The 5,000-nt window shown below is 56.5% G+C and overlaps 3 non-coding genes across 3 annotated transcripts in view; all 3 read right to left on the minus strand.

Annotated features, from left to right (window-relative positions):
- The window catches only part of LOC144432290 (large subunit ribosomal RNA), a 3,515-nt gene extending 2,924 nt beyond the window's left edge, over positions 1–591 (minus strand). Inside the window, exon 1 of the ribosomal RNA XR_013480523.1 lies at positions 1–591. This exon is cut by the window's left edge and continues 2,924 nt beyond it. This is a non-coding gene — a ribosomal RNA (large subunit ribosomal RNA).
- Positions 592–879: 288 nt separating this feature from the next.
- LOC144432248 (5.8S ribosomal RNA) lies at positions 880–1,033 on the minus strand. The gene has a single exon (XR_013480484.1). It is a non-coding gene; the product is annotated as a 5.8S ribosomal RNA (ribosomal RNA).
- A 298-nt stretch (positions 1,034–1,331) lies between these two features.
- LOC144432271 (small subunit ribosomal RNA) lies at positions 1,332–3,141 on the minus strand. The gene has a single exon (XR_013480507.1). It is a non-coding gene; the product is annotated as a small subunit ribosomal RNA (ribosomal RNA).
- Between the last annotated feature and the right edge of the window lie 1,859 nt (positions 3,142–5,000).

Here is a 5,000-nt window from a genome sequence, read left to right on the forward strand (position 1 = left end):
CCACCGAAGCGGCAGCCCGCCGAACACCGGCACTGCGTACAGTGCAGGCGAACGACAAGCCAGCCGAACGGCGACGGCAGCGGCGCCTTAAGCGTCCGCGAACCGAGACGGCGCGCCCCCGCACCCAACTGAAAGCGAGCCGGCGACCTGACGGGCCCTCCCGTTTGCCTCTCAACGGTTTCACGTACTCTTGAACTCTCTCTTCAAAGTGCTTTTCAACTTTCCCTCACGGTACTTGTCCGCTATCGGTCTCGCGACCGTATTTAGTCTTAGGTGGAGTTTACCACCCGCTTTGGGCTGCATTCCCAAACAACCCGACTCCGAGAAGACCCGAAGCGGCCAAGGCAAGCGCCCCTATGGGCCTAACACCCGCCGTGGGACGAGGCCTCGATCAGAAGGACACCGGCGCTCGCCGTCAGCCGCACTGGGACTTCCGTACGTCACAACTCGGCGCGCTCGAAAAGCGCGCAGATTCGACGCTGGACTCTTCCCGGTTCACTCGCCGTTACTCAGGGAATCCCTGTTGGTTTCTTTTCCTCCGCTTAATAATATGCTTAAATTCAGCGGGTGCTCTCGCCTGAACTCAGGTCGTATGTGTCAAGCGGGCCGCTTCTTACACGGCCCGCTGGCATCGCAAGTCGTCGCCGCCGGCGCCGACCGAGCGCGTACCGTCGCCGCCTTGGCCCACGGTCGGTCTTGATCTCGTGACCGGACCGACCGACCTGGACCCGCCCCTCGAACGTAGTTGAACACGTCGAGGGGCCGGCGGTGTACGGGACACGCGGTCGCGCCGAGAAAGCTCGGCGACCGCTTCAACTTGGGGCGACGCCCGGCCGTCTTCGCAGAGGCCAGGCGACGGCCCTCGGGTGAGGACGAACGCGACCCTGAGGCAGACGCGGTCCCGGGATTGACCCGAGACCGCAATTCGCGTTCAGAAGGTCGACGTTCAATGTGTTCTGCAATTCACATTACTTCTCTCACTTGGCTGCGTCCTTCATCGACTCGCGAGCCGAGTGATCCACCGTTAAGAGTCGTCCTCGACGTTTCGCCCGGCGCCGAAGCGCGCGGACGTCACACTGTGGGATCGACCACAAAACCACCACCGACAACAACTGCACAAAAACACCAACAAACGGCGCCGAGCGACCGCCGGGCTGGGCCGGCGGCACATCGAGCGCGGTGCCCAGAAGCCACCATCGCACTCGGCTGCCTTGCTATGCCAACGTGTTACGCGTGTCGCACGGGGCGGAACCCCGATTGACGGCCGCCCTCTCGGCGGCACCCAAAGACAATTCAGTGCGCGGTCGGCCGGGGCCTACCACCACCTTCGGTAATGATCCTTCCGCAGGTTCACCTACGGAAACCTTGTTACGACTTTTACTTCCTCTAAATGATCAAGTTTGATCGTCTTCTCGACACGCCGACGCGGCCGTTGCCAGCCGCGACGGGGCCGATCCAAGGATCTCACTAAACCATTCAATCGGTAGTAGCGACGGGCGGTGTGTACAAAGGGCAGGGACGTAATCAACGCAAGTTGATGACTTGCGCTTACTGGGAATTCCTCGTTCAAGGGAAACAATTGCAAGTCCCTATCCCAATCACGAATGAGGTTCAACGGGTTACCCGGACCTTTCGGCCTAGGTTAGACACTCGCTGCTTCACTCAGTGTAGCGCGCGTGCGGCCCCGGACATCTAAGGGCATCACAGACCTGTTATTGCTCAATCTCGTGTGGCTAAACGCCACTAGTCCCTCTAAGAAGTTAGACGCCGACCGAGAAGGTCGCGTAACTATTTAGCATGCCAGAGTCTCGTTCGTTATCGGAATTAACCAGACAAATCGCTCCACCAACTAAGAACGGCCATGCACCACCACCCACAGAATCAAGAAAGAGCTCTCAATCTGTCAATCCTACCTGTGTCCGGGCCGGGTGAGTTTCCCCGTGTTGAGTCAAATTAAGCCGCAGACTCCACTCCTGGTGGTGCCCTTCCGTCAATTCCTTTAAGTTTCAGCTTTGCAACCATACTTCCCCCGGAACCCAAAGACTTTGGTTTCCCGGAAGCTGCCGGAAAGGTCGTCATGGTAACGCCTCCCGATCGCTAGTTGGCATCGTTTATAGTCAGAACTAGGACGGTATCTGATCGTCTTCGAACCTCTGACTTTCGCTCTTGATTAAAGAAAACATTCTTGGCGAATGCTTTCGCAGTAGTTCGTCTTCCGCCGATCCAAGAATTTCACCTCTAACGGCAGAGTACGGACGCCCCCGTCTGTCCCTCTTAATCATTACCTCGTGCTCCGAAAACCAACAAAATAGAACCGAGGTCCTATTCCATTATTCCATGCAACACTATGCAGGCGAACAGCCTGCTTTGAACACTCTAATTTTTTCAAAGTAAACTTATCGGCCACCGCCGACACTCAGTCAAGAGCACCGACGGAGAACCGAAGGTGAGGCGAACGCAACCAGTGACACGCCTTGCGACGGACCGGCGGCGCTCGCCCAAAATCCAACTACGAGCTTTTCAACCGCAACAACTTTAGCATACACTGTTGGAGCTGGAATTACCGCGGCTGCTGGCACCAGACTTGCCCTCCAATGGATACTCGTTAAGAGTTTTAGGATGTACTCATTCCAATTACAGGGCCTCGTTAGAGTCCTGTATTGTTATTTTTCGTCACTACCTCCCCGTGTCGGGAATGGGTAATTTGCGCGCCTGCTGCCTTCCTTGGATGTGGTAGCCGTTTCTCAGGCTCCCTCTCCGGAATCGAACCCTGATTCCCCGTTACCCGTTATCACAAAGGTAGGCACGTAGCGTACCTTCGACAGTTGATAGGGCAGACACTTGAATGATACGTCGTCGGTGCAGAGACCGTACGATCCGCGTGGTTATCCAGAGTCATCAAACGTCACAGGACGAACCCGGTCGGTTTTGATCTGATAAAAGCGCGCCTCCCGAAGTCGGCGCTTAATGCATGTATTAGCTCTAGAATTACCACAGTTATCCACTTCGCTTACGAGACCAAATAAACCAAGACTGATTTAATGAGCCATTCGCAGTTTCGCTTTACGAGAACTCGTACTTGCACCTGCATGGCTTAATCTTTGAGACAAGCATATCACTACTGGCAGGATCAACCAGATAGCTGCGACAGCTGCGCTCGGCCCTTGCTGGGCCGCCCGGCGCGTGCTCGTCGCATTCGTTTAAGACCGAGGCGATCGCCTGCGGCCGTACTCAGCTTCGACAGTCGCTGGCCGCGACGTCCACGCTCTCGCCGGCAGTGCCAGGCGGAGCGATTTGCGTTTTTTCTTTGCTCGCCCTCTCTCGGGCTCGATCCATTCAGTTTCGCACAAACAAGAGCTCTGCCGGCCGCCTGCAGCGGTGCCTAAAACCCGGGCATAACAATGCGACCGTTCTGCTAGGCCGACAAGCGCTCAAGCCAGACGCTCGATCGAACGCCCCCTACATATTAGTCGAGACAACGGCTCGCTCATTAGCATCGCGTTTGTACTTTAACTTTTTTTGGCTCGGCTTCTTTCGACGCCGATGCCGGCGACGCAGCACTCTCTCGCCCGCCAGCCACCGAGAAAAGGGTGCGCTCCGACCGGCCCCGCACCGCTCTTTCTTGGCTCATTCGAAATTACTGTCTTTCGCTCTGACATGCCTTACCTAGGGTTAGGTTAGTATGCTTGCACGTTTGTACTTTAACTTTTTTCGGCTCGGCTTCTTTCGACGCCGATGCCGGCGACGCAGCACTCTCTCGCCCGCCAGCCACCGAGAAAAGGGTGCGCTCCGACCAGCCCCGCACCGCTCTTTCTTGGCTCATTCGAAATTACTGTCTTTCGCTCTGACATGTCTTACCTAGGGTTAGGTTAGTATGCTTGCACGTTTGTACTTTAACTTTTTTCGGCTCGGCTTCTTTCGACGCCGATGCCGGCGACGCAGCACTCTCTCGCCCGCCAGCCACCGAGAAAAGGGTGCGCTCCGACCGGCCCCGCACCGCTCTTTCTTGGCTCATTCGAGTTTACTGTCTTTCGCTCTGACATGCCTTACCTAGGGTTAGGTTAGTATGCTTGCACGTTTGTACTTTAACTTTTTTTGGCTCGGCTTCTTTCGACGCCGATGCCGGCGACGCAGCACTCTCTCGCCCGCCAGCCACCGAGAAAAGGGTGCGCTCCGACCGGCCCCGCACCGCTCTTTCTTGGCTCATTCGAAATTACTGTCTTTCGCTCTGACATGCCTTACCTAGGGTTAGGTTAGTATGCTTGCACGTTTGTACTTTAACTTTTTTCGGCTCGGCTTCTTTCGACGCCGATGCCGGCGACGCAGCACTCTCTCGCCCGCCAGCCACCGAGAAAAGGGTGCGCTCCGACCGGCCCCGCACCGCTCTTTCTTGGCTCATTCGAAATTACTGTCTTTCGCTCTGACATGCCTTACCTAGGGTTAGGCTAGTATGCTTGCACGTTTGTACTTTAACTTTTTTTCGGCTCGGCTTCTTTCGACGCCGATGCCGGCGACGCAGCACTCTCTCGCCCGCCAGCCACCGAGAAAAGGGTGCGCTCCGACCGGCCCCGCACCGCTCTTTCTTGGCTCATTCGAAATTACTGTCTTTCGCTCTGACATGCCTTACCTAGGGTTAGGCTAGTATGCTTGCACGTTTGTACTTTAACTTTTTTCGGCTCGGCTTCTTTCGACGCCGATGCCGGCGACGCAGCACTCTCTCGCCCGCCAGCCACCGGGAAAAGGGTGCGCTCCGACCGGCCCCGCACCGCTCTTTCTTGGCTCATTCGAAATTACTGTCTTTCGCTCTGACATGTCTTACCTAGGGTTAGGTTAGTATGCTTGCACGTTTGTACTTTAACTTTTTTCGGCTCGGCTTCTTTCGACGCCGATGCCGGCGACGCAGCACTCTCTCGCCCGCCAGCCACCGAGAAAAGGGTGCGCTCCGACCGGCCCCGCACCGCTCTTTCTTGGCTCATTCGAGTTTACTGTCTTTCGCTCTG

This window comes from Styela clava, chromosome 14 (genome assembly GCF_964204865.1).
Source record: "Styela clava chromosome 14, kaStyClav1.hap1.2, whole genome shotgun sequence".
Taxonomy (NCBI): domain Eukaryota; kingdom Metazoa; phylum Chordata; class Ascidiacea; order Stolidobranchia; family Styelidae; genus Styela; species Styela clava.